Genomic DNA, 12,193 nt, shown 5'->3' on the forward strand with positions numbered 1-12,193 from the left:
ATTATATTACAGTCCAAAAGGTTTTTTTTTTTTGTTAAATGCAAGCTATTGTGACACCACTGAGTGAGTGGTGGCACTGGGCAGGCCCTGAAATGCAAACTCGTGAAGGAAACTGACTGCTATTATATTACAGTCCAAAAAGTTATTTTTTTTGTTAAATGCAAGCTATTGTGACACGAGATATGAGTGGTTGCACTGGGCAAGTGGGCACAGTATACGCTGTGAGCCTGACACACACGCTGGCAGACAACTAACTGCTATTCAATCTATTACAGTCAACATTTTTTTTTTTTAAATGTACACTACTGTTACACCAGATATGAGTTGCACTGGTGTGACACTGTGCCCTGGCAGTCCCTGAAACGCACACGCGTGAAGGAAACTGACTGCTATTATATTACAGTCAAAAAAGTTTTGTTTTTTTTAAATGCAAGCTATTGTGACACCAGTGAGTAAGTGGTGGCACTGGGCAGGCCCTGAAACGCACACGCGTGAAGGAAACTGACTGCTATTATATTACAGTCAAAAAAGTTTTGTTTTTTTTAAATGCAAGCTATTGTGACACCAGTGAATGAGTGGTGGCACTGGGCAGGCCCTGAAACGCACACTAGTGAAGGAAACTGACTGCTATTATATTACAGTCAAAAAAGTTTAGTTTTTTTTTTAATTGCAAGCTATTGGGACACCCGTGAGTGAGTGGTGGCACTGGGCAGGCCCTGAAACGCACACTCGTGAAGGAAACTGACTGTTATTATATTACAGTCCAAAAATTTTTTTTTTTGTTAAATGCAAACTATTGTGACACCAGATATGAGTGGTGGCACTGGGCAAGTGGACACAGTATACGCTGTGAGCCTGACACACACGCTGGCAGACAACTAACTGCTATTCAATCTATTACAGTCAATTTTTTTTTTTTTTTTTTAAATGTACACTACTGTTACACCAGATACGAGTTGCACTGGTGTGACACTGTGCCCTGGCAGGCCCTGAAACGCACACGCGTGAAGGAAACTGACTGCTATTATATTACAGTCAAAAAAGTTTTGTTTTTGTTTTTTAAATTAAGCTATTGGGACACCAGTGAGTGAGTGGTGGCACTGGGCAGGCCCTGAAATGCACACTAGTGAAGGAAACTGACTGCTATTATATTACAGTCAAAAAAGTTTTTGTTTTTTTTAAATGCAAGCTATTGTGACACCAGTGAGTGAGTGGTGGCACTGGGCAAGTGGGCACAGTATATGCTGTGAGCCTGACACACAGGCTGGCAGGCAGGCAACTGCAATTACATTACACAGAAAAAAAAAAAGCAGACTGATGTTCTAGCCCTAAAAAGGGCTTTTTGGGGTGCTGTCCTTACAGCAGAGATCAGATGAGTCCTTCAGGACTGTAGTGGACACTGAATACACTAGCCTAGCTATCAATGTCCCTATCAAATCAGCAGCAGCTACACTGTCCCTCCTCTCACTAAGAATGCAGCTCCACAATGAATGTAAAATGGATGCTGTCCAGGAGGTGGGAGGGTCTGGGAGGGAGGGTCTGCTGCTGATTGACTGGAATGTGTCTGCTGACTGTGAGGTACAGGGTCAAAGTTTACTCAATGATGATGAATAGGGGGCGGACCGAACAGTGCATATGTTCGCCATCCGTGGCAAACGCGAACAAGCGATGTTCGCCAGGAACTATTCGCCAGCGAACCGTTCGGGACATCACTACTAGGAACTAAATAGATGAGAGAAAACAGGCTTGGTAATTAGAGACATTTTTATTGAGAGGAGGTATCACAAACTGTTACAAGCAAAAGAAAATGTAAGTAGGAGAGCACTTAAAAAGAGGATATATTGGAGCTGAGGGTGTGAAGAAGGAAGATAGATGTATAATAGATAATGCTTAGAAAAATCCAGATGCAGATAAAGTGAGAAGGTAAATGTGAATCTTGTCTATAAAGGATGGTTATGCAAAAGATCTAGTATAAAGCAGGAGGTGTAAACAAAGGGCTGAGAAGAATATATGACCCATTTTGTGGAAAGAAAATTGGGTTTTCTCTGATGCTGGACATTCTCATGCAAAACGTGAAGACATGCAGTGTCGCTTCATGGAGCCAAATTGTATGAGAGGAAGTGGTCTGGGTGAGAGCGTCCCTTTAAACTTACCCTTGCAACGTTTCTTAAATTCCATTCCAGCCTTACATAATTCCTCAAATGCCCTACCAGCCTTAAAAGGTTTATTAGCACCCTACTTTAATTGACTAACTCCAAATCCTCTAAATTGTCTTTAGTACTCTGAAGGAACTATTCGTAATGGCTATGGTGGAGAAAAAAAATGTAAACAAACCTATTGCCAATGTTTGTGCAATGCATACAGGTCTGTTTAAGTTTCCTAGTGAAAGCTGTGTGAAGATTTATGATATATTCACATTTCTGTCATAGCTTCCTAAGGAATACTGTACAGATGCCATGCAATCTCAAAAACAAAAACTCAATCACATCAGTTTGATTTGTGTGAGATAAACAAATAATTTAACGACTTTAAACTAAATTAATGAAAAAAGCTTGCCTTAGCAGACAGAAGAGCATTGACCCAGCATTGAACTAATTTGCATTGCCTTCCAATGCAGAATTGCACAACATTCTACATGGGAAGGCAACAGAAATATGGATCAACTCATTGCATAGATTAACCCCTTAAGGACCAAACTTCTGGAATAAAAGGGAATCATGACATGTCACACATGTCATGTGTCCTTAAGGGGTTAAAGGGACACTATAGTCACCAGAACAACTACAGCTTATTGAATTTGTTCTGGTTAGTAGAATCATTACCTATAGGCTTTTTGCTGTAAACACTGTCTTTTCAGAGAAAATGCAGTGTTTACATTACAGCCTAGTGATAACTTCACTGGTCACTCCTCAGATGGCTGTTAGAGATCCTTCCTGGGTCATGGCTGCCTAAAATGCATCAAAACATTCAGTATCTCCTCCCTCTGCATGCAGACACTGAACTTTCCTCATAGAGATTCATTGATTCAATTCATCTCTATGAGGAGATGCTGATTGGCCAGGGCTGTGTTTGAATCATGCTGGCTCTGCCCCTGATCTGCCTCCTTGTCAGTCTCAGCCAATCCTATGGGAAAGCATTTTGATTGGATCAGGTCACCACTTCTGATGATGTCAGCAGACAGCTTGTTTTTCTGAGGCAAACAGCATGCAGATCTACAGCTCCATGCTTGAATACAGTAAGATGTTGCTATATTTATGGAGGCATGAGGGTCCTAGGAGGCTAGATGGTGGTTTTAATACTATAGGGTAAGGAATACATGTTTGTGTTCCTGACCCTATAGTGATCCTTTAATGACTTGCCACAAAGCTACTATAATATCTGTTTTCTTGGATATAGCTTCCACTGCTACCTAAGACTGGCGGGGGTTGCTCCCTCAGTTGACCCTGCGAGTGTATATTTTATATTCTCTCACTACTTTTCTGACTTTTTTTATGTTAAAAACAATGTAAAAAAATGTATAAATATCACATTACAAGCCATTACATTACATTCATATAAATATAGAATAAAGAAAAGCAGAAGTTATGATCTAATATACAAGGTATTGCTTATTTCAAATAAAACATGGAGAAATGTGAAGAGGACAGGGATCACAGGCTCATCCAGCCGAGCTAACTTCAGAGCTAATAGTCATATAGGGGAGCAATCTAACATTAAAGATAAACTATAGGTTAGAAATACAAAATTGTATACCAATCACTATAGTACCCTATAGTGCCCCCCTATAGTGTGCTTTTAATATTCAATGTAGGGTAATAACTGCTTGATCCAAGGATAAATCTGACTGCCATTCTGGGGTCAAGAAGGATTTTTTTTCCTAGCTTGTTGCAAAATTGAAAGTGCTTCAAACTGGGTTTTTTGCCTTCTTTTGGATCAACAGCAAAAAACAAATGTGAGGAAGGCTGAACTTGATGGACGCAAGTCTCTTTTCAGCTATGTAACTACGTAACTATGTAATTATTATGACAAGATGAGAATGCGTCAATGCCAGGGTTATATATACGCCATAAACCATTCTGCCCAGATCTTATTATATTTGTTGATATTTGTTGATATATAGTTTCAAGGCGGCTAAGGGAGCTTGTATTGAGATTTGATTACAAGAAAAAGAAAAGACTTCTGTATTGGTTCTATAGAATAAAAGACCTGAAGTATGACTGGATTATCGATGTTCAAGTTTTTTTTTTAAAAAAATGTTGTCGACCCAAAGAGGAGAGGAGGATAAGGATTACCACAGGCTTTTTTCTCATAAGCATACCAAGGTTTCATTTTTGGGTTTCTATTTCCCATTCAAGAAAGTGAGCGAACATCACAGTATCATGTATAAATAAAACTTTGAGAAAGGATTGACCCCCAAGCAGCTAACCATGTTGTCATTACTGTGAACGCAATACTAGGATTCTTATCTCCCCAGATGTATGATAGAAATAGATTATGAAATTGAAATAACAGCTTCCTGGGTACTCTAAGAGGAATAGTGTGAAAAAAGGTACTCCAACCTAGGTAACAGGTATGCTCTAAGAATATTTATTCTCCCGAGCCATGATATCTGTAATGTTTCATAGGAATCATGGGTTATATGCAAAACAGCATGATTGCATGAGCATTAACTGTTTCCTTCATCACTGCAGAAGGTAGTTACATCCTGCATTTGTCAATCACTGCACCTGCTGCAAATGAGGAACAAATGTTGTGTATTCTTTTTTATTATTAGTATTATTTTTAAATAATTAAATATACATTTTCTATGGGCACTCTCACTCAGCTCCATAGTGTGTATATTCAGTGGAGATTGGCCTAATAAATTGATATCACATATTTTTTATTATATGGAAGCCCATATATCGTCTGTAGATTTGAGTTAATAGTTGTTCATTATATTATCAAGTACAGTAGAGCCTAGTGGGAGCGATAATGGTTTTTCAGGAAGGTTTTGTGCAGCATGTAGAGGACAATGGTTTTATGATTCACAGATTCTGTTTTGCAAATTAAATATTAATTCTAGTAAGGGATAGCCCTAACATGCTAGAAAAGCAAATTGCCTGTCACTTTGGACCACTTTGTTATTAATAAGAAATAAGTCTCTGCCATGAGTTTTAGAAAGAAATAGCTTGGGAATAGGTAAGAGCTATATAGAAATATATTTTTCTTTATAATATTTTAGTACTAATCAAGTTCTTATTTATACACTTTCCTTGAAATCTAAAATAATATGTTTGGGTTTTTCTTACCAGGAAAACAAAGTTTGGAAACACTTTTACACAGACTGTTAACCTTCATTATCAAGCAATGTATTGTTACAAAAATCTTAACAAAACACTTACTTGAAACATGGGTGGTATAGTTAGTACATAAACATATGATAAAACAGCAATTTTGTTTACAGATTGCTGTTCACACAACTCTAAATATATAAATTATGCAGTTTTACACATTTATTTTCCTTTTATTACTTCATCGTTTATAGAAATATCTGTGTAATTAATGTTTGGGTAATGAAAAGCTTTAGACAGCATACCGTATCCTTTATCTTACAATATTTCATAAGGGTTTGACATATATAAAGCAAAACTATAATTTTTCTTACATACAGTAGGTGAGACAAAAAAATCGAACCATGTATATGGTCAAATACAATGCCTATATTTATTTGTTAGGACCCTGATGACATTACTAGCAGTTCAGGTCACCAGAAATGGCAACAGAATATAAAAATAATGTATGAATTTGAGCATAATGCCCACATATACTAAGTACAATTAAATCATATATTTCCACAAAAGAAAAGCTATTTAAAAAATGATAGCAATCTCTGTAATACTAATGTAATACTAAGAGACATATGGTAGAACTCATTCACTCCTCCCCTCTCCCTGACTCTTGAATGATATGATCTTTGAAGCTTCATTTACAGTTTGGAAGTGTTCCTTTAATGTCAGCCAGACGTTCAAGGAACACTCCATGCACCAAAGCAACTAACACGATGAAGTGGATTGGGTGTATAGATCATGCCCCTACAGTCTCAAATCTCAGCTTTCTGTCATTTAGGAGTTAAATCTAATTATTTATGCAGCCATAACCATATCATTCTTGGATGTGACTCAGCCTCCCTACACACTCCCTAAAATAGCTCTCAAATTTTGTAGGTTACTTTGTTGCACAGTGTGTTTAATTTAGAAGTTATTGTCTCCTGCTCTGTCAATTGTTTGCTAGAGCCTGCAACAGCTTCCTATGTATGAGTACATTTCAATTAACAGAGCAGGAGATAAGAATTTCTAAAGTAAACACACTGTTCTGTAATAGTTGAAAATAAAAGCTTTATTTTATGGAGGTTGTGTGAGTTACAGCCAGGGGACATGTGACTAGGGCTATAAGGCAAGAAATGAAGCCCTGACACTGCAGAGCCATAATATATACACCAAAACTGCTTCATTAAGCTACCCTAGATATATGCAATGAGAAATCAGAGGATAATAGGAGGGAATATAGTATTGCATATTCTACAAATAGAGGATGGAGTAAAAAGAGATACACTTACAGGAAATGGAGCTAATAAATAGCTTCAATGGAAAGCGCTTAAGTGGTACAATCCCCGCTTGAGGATGTGCGGTGTGTGGTCTTGGTGGGTAGTCCAAATATATGAAACAAAAGCATGAATATACACTATATTGGGTACGAACCTTTCGATTTTATGAGTCTATAAAATAGGTAGAAAGGGTGCACTCACTTTTATTAGAGCCTCTATATAAACCATGACCACACACCGCACATCCTCAAATGGGCCCACTAGACCCCAGGGAGAGGGAGAACCCCCTCCCCCCCAGCATTCCCAAAGGTAAGAAGGCTGGGGGGGTTTAAATTTTTTTAAAAAGTGAGTGTGTTAATGTGAGTGTGTGTGTGTCTGTTAGTGTGTGTCTGTTAGTGTGTGTGTCTGTTAGTGTGTGTGTATCTGTTAGTGTGTGTGTGTGTGTGTGTCTGTTAGTGAGTGTGTGTTTGTCTGTTAGTGAGTGTGTGTGTATGTTAGTGAGTGAGTGTGGGTCTGTTAGTGAGTGAGAGTGTGTTTGTCTGGTAGTGTGTGTGTGTGTGTTAGTGTGTGTGTCTGTTAGTGAGTGTGTGTTTGTCTGTTAGTGAGTGTGTATGTCTGTTAGCTAGTGTATGTGTATCTGGCAGTGAATGTGTGTGTGTGTATTTAGAAGGCGGGGCAGGGGGGAAGGGTTGGGAGGGGGTGGCGCGGGGGGCAGCACAAAACCAGAATACACCACTGTGTACATTGCTGCATAGTAGACATATAGAATGATATATAATGATAGCATGTGTTTTGTTAAAGGGGGAGAAGGAACTTTGCAGAAGGGGGGCAGGGGTTTTGGTAAAAGGGGAGCAGGGGTTTTGTAAAAAAGGGGGGTAGGGTTTTTGTAGAAATGGGGCAGGGGTTTTGTGGAAGGGTTTTGTAGTAGGCGGAACAGGGTTATTGTAGAAGGATCAGGGGTTTTGCTGAAGGAGGGGGGCGCCACGAGATGGGCTCGCACAGGGCGCCTGATCACCAAAGGCCGGCCCTGCATCCACCAGTACTCTTTTAGCACGTAACCATATTTTTGTGTGTTTTTCAGTAACCAAAGGTTATTTTAGTGCTTAGCGTATCCCTTTAAATAATTGGAATGGCAACAAAATGTGCTCTTCAATAAGCTGGTAATTTAGGTAGTACATTTCATGTTGCAAAGCAAATTAAAGTAAAAACTATAAAGTGTACACATGATTTTATTAGTGAAGAAATTTAACACTTGTGCAGATGACTGATAACGTGTAAAGGACAAAAAAAACTATTCAACTGGTTTATTCCCTTTTTATTTATTTATAGCCATGGTCAGACTGACCGTTGTTTCATTACTTACTTTTTCCCTATTTTTGTACTTCACGTTTTTTTACAGTGCAGGAGAACACATATTTAGGCCAGGCATGATAAAAAGCCAAAAACAATATTTTTTTACAGATTCTCCTGTGATTTTGCAATCTCACTTACAATTTAAGGGTAGCCAACGGATGCCTCCCGCCACCTCGTTGGTAACTGAAATGCAACCTTGAAATATGAACTACAAAGGTTGCTGTAAGTTATGTAAGAAGGGAGATGCATAGAGACAGAAATTGGCCTCAGCAGCTAAATGTTTTTTTTTTGTATCGTATGTATTGGAAGAAAATTGACAAAGAAGTGACGCGATGAATTAGAAACAGATGCGACCTCCACGTCACCGAGGAGTACGGAAGGGGAATGAAATGGGGACATGAAATGCAATGCACTTCCGGTGAACCAGTAGATTGCGCGCGTTTGACCCCAATGATTCCGTGTCATAGAGGAACCCGAAAAAAATTAAAAGGAGGCTTGGAATGCACACGTTTGGCCCTAATTACCCCCCTATTAAGGGGGTATAAAAACAGGAGCCTCACCATAGGATATATATACCCAGTTGATAAAGCCTGAGGTGAAACGTGTTCTGGAATAATTTATAGTTATTTTATATAATATTTGTTTGTATATTATAAATTATTGCACTTAATGCATGACTTTACTACTTGGTTCCTACATCCTGCTAAAGAAGGTGGTATGGCCCTTAGCAATACAAGTGTTGAAAGTGAGCCTTATCTAGAGGCTCTTTACTTGCGAGTACCCTGTTTTAAATATATTTTATAAAACTACTCTATACTCTAATACTACTACTACTCTACTCTAATACTACTATATGTATTTGCTCCTTTGAGTCACTCCATAGGATACATCGAGAAGATAAGTGGCAACAAGAATGGGAAGGGTCACCTCTACGAACCCTGCAGCTATTAATACCAGAGCTAGGTGTGTTGGCTCAAAAATATGTGTGTTCCATTGTCACTCTTACACAAAAATATCTGCAAAAAAAGTTTAGGTCTTATATAATTTTTTTAAGCATATTGGGGGACCCAAAAGGCCCAAGTTTCACACATTAGGTTATTCAGCAGCCAGTCATTGTTCACTACACTCATGTTTCCGGGTACAGTTGTATTCCATATCACAGATGATATAACACTCCCGACAAGTTAATTTCCTTCAAACAGGGGCATTAACAAGCATACAATAAACATTGGGACGGAGCACTTTGCTCTATTAAACGTGCATAACACACATATGGGTATACGCTTTTAAATGTCTATATTCAATTTTCATACATTGTTTTACCCAAATGCGGCTAATGAAAGCCTATAGCAGGTAAGGCTGTTGTTTGGTATTCCAATTTTAAAGTACTTCTTCTGCTATTGATTCTGCAGAGCCTGCATCAAACAGGTTGTAGTACAGTTTATAGATATTCTTTCTGTTCTAGCCTTTGCTTCCCAATTACGGCTATGGAAAGCCTGGATAGAAACATAGGATGTGACGACAGATAAGAACCTTTCGTCCCATCTAGTCTGTCCAGTTTTCTAAATACTTTCATTAGTCTCTGGCCTTATCTTATAGTTAGGATAGCCTTATGCCTATCCCACGCATGCTTAAAGGGAAACTCCAGTGCCAGAAAAACGATCCATTTTTCTGGCACTGGAGGGTCCCTCTCCCTCCCACCCACCAATCCCCGGTTACTGAAGGGGTGAAAACCCCTTCAGTCACTTACCTGGGACAGCGTCGATGTCCCTCGCCGCTGTCTCCACCTCCGCGACGCTCCTCCTTGTGATTGCGTCGGCCGGTGGGCGAGACTGATCTCGCCCACCGGCCGAGGAGACCTAATGCGCATGCGCGGAAATGCCGCGCATGCGCATTACGTCTCCCCATAGGAAAGCATTGAAAAATCATTTCAATGCTTTCCTATGGGGTTTTGAGCAACGCTGGAGGTCCTCACACAGCGTGCTAGAACCCAGGAAGTGACCTCTAGTGGCTGTCTAGTAGACAGCCACTAGAGGTGGAGTTAACCCTGCAATGTAATTATTGCAGTTTATGAAAAACTGCAATAATTACACTTGCAGGGTTAAGGGTAGTGGGAGTTGGCACCCAGACCACTCCAATGAGCAGAAGTGGTCTGGGTGCCTGGAGTGTCCCTTTAAATTCCTTTACTGTGTTAAATCTAGGGTATTGTCTTATTCTGACTGTATATCTATGTAATCAGTCTCGCTTCCGCCATTAAAGTTGGTAACCTGTATGAACTAGTCTTCATGAGAAATTATTTCTTCCTCATGTTATTGGGCTTGAAGAAAATTCTAGTACAGCTGCAAACCTATGGATCATGGTGTAGTCTACGACCATACCAGTCTGTAAATGCCTGATTTGGTCAGATCTCAGAAGCCATCCAGTCTGGGGCCTGGTTAGTACTTGTATGGGAGACCAACTAGGAACCTCAGGTGCCGTAAGTAAATTCCACCAGTTTCAATTTGTTCCCTGCAAATAGACACGATATGACTGAGATGGTTTTCTGCCTAGGTTTGTCTGCATTTTTCAGTTTTTAAGTAAATGTTTTTTAAGAAAATGCTTATGGCAATTGCCGCTTGAGATGCTCTCACTATACAAAATATTGCCATCCATAAATTTGTTGAATCTCTACAATTCTGCTTCCTCAGGGGCATCTAATGAATTTGTACACCAGCCCTAAAGGTTAGGGTGTTTCGACAGCATACAGGTGGATGCTAATCAATCTTCTGATAAATAATTCCCCTTTCAGGAAGTGTGCGGTTCTGGTGTTTGTCAAGGAACAGTTCAGGTGTAAATATTTTGACAAGGGTCTTGACTCTCAGAGAATGGTAATTCCCTGAGGGAAAAATTGTGGTTATCTCTGGCATTAACACCTGAAATCTCTCTGCTTCTTCAGTAGACAGATTCTTGGGAAATAATATTGGTTCCTGTCTTGTAAGAACCTGCTTGGTCTCTTCAGCTTCTTTAGGTATAGTACTGTTTACAGGTCCTTCAGTGGCCAGTTATGGTTACTAATAAGATTTTGCAGTAAAATCCTATTCTTCGGTCATTCCTTTCTGAACCAGGCAGAAATAAAGGATGCCAGTCGATTCTTTCTTTGGTTCTAGTTCTCAAATCGATCGTCCACAATTTTACGTCTGATGTTTCAGGTCTCAGCTAGGTTCTCATAGGGAGATAGGGAATTTAGCTGAGATAATTTGTCAAATCTTATCCGACTACATAGGACTGAAGGCTAGCTGGATAGCTCTTTGCCTTTCAGATAAAGACCAGGTATTTTCTTATCCGGATCTGGTCAGATAGTTCCACATTCGGTAGCAATTATGTACATACAAGGTCATCTTGTTTGAAAAATCTTGTTCCTGGATTTGCTTGGATTAGTTTTTCTTAGATCTGTTCACTTATGCATAGAACTTAATATTCCTCTGTTTAGCTGTAACATTACGTAGTCAACATTTAATACAAAGCAGATTGGTTCAGACTCCTTAATCTTCACTCTAACAATAGTAAGAATTTGATTTTCCAGTTATGGAACTGGGACTTCTAGATCATACAGCATGAAGTGTTTTCAAGCTTGGACAGAGCCGTAAGCTTTGGTTTCCTTTTCTATTTTGTGTATTCCAGTCTAACCTATAGTTTCCTCCTGGTTCCCTATTTCCCAAGATCCTATAGGATGGGAAAGGTGAGAATGAAAGTCTTCCTACCTTGGTGGCAAGTAGCTGTTTCACCATTCATCATATATGTTCCACAGGTATCTTTGGGGACCGTAACTGTATATAGTCATCCTGGAATTCTCAAGGGTACCGCTTCTCAAAATTGTTGTAATTCAATCTGACTACCTGGTTTATGTATTCCAGATACTGAAGGATAAGGTTTTGTCTCAGGAAATTATTAACAAGTTCTTTTACTATAAATTGATCTTGTTCCAAGATGTATTCCAGGTATGGAAGGTGTTGTTTTTTAGGATATTGGTCCTTAGTAAAACAGGCGTCCGCTTCAGAGTTTTAATCTCTTCTTTCTTCTTCGGATGGGCTTTGCATATGGTTTAAAGCCAGAGCCCCTCAAGGTCGAATTTCGGTTATCAGTTGATATTTAGAGGTTGGTCTCCAGATCACCAGTTTCTGCTAGGCTCTTTGTGGTTTGTTCCTATCTTCAGGGAATCTTTTCCGCAAGGGATCTTCTTTTGGGATTTGTTCTCTGCTGATTTGAGTCTTCAGT

The 12,193-nt window shown here is 39.3% G+C and overlaps 1 protein-coding gene across 1 annotated transcript in view; it reads right to left on the reverse strand.

Annotated features, from left to right (window-relative positions):
- Positions 1–12,193, reverse strand: part of DPYSL2 (dihydropyrimidinase like 2) — a 134,367-nt gene that overhangs the window by 106,519 nt on the left and 15,655 nt on the right. The window lies entirely within an intron of this gene.

Source organism: Pelobates fuscus, chromosome 3 (genome assembly GCF_036172605.1).
Source record: "Pelobates fuscus isolate aPelFus1 chromosome 3, aPelFus1.pri, whole genome shotgun sequence".
NCBI classification, from domain to species: domain Eukaryota; kingdom Metazoa; phylum Chordata; class Amphibia; order Anura; family Pelobatidae; genus Pelobates; species Pelobates fuscus.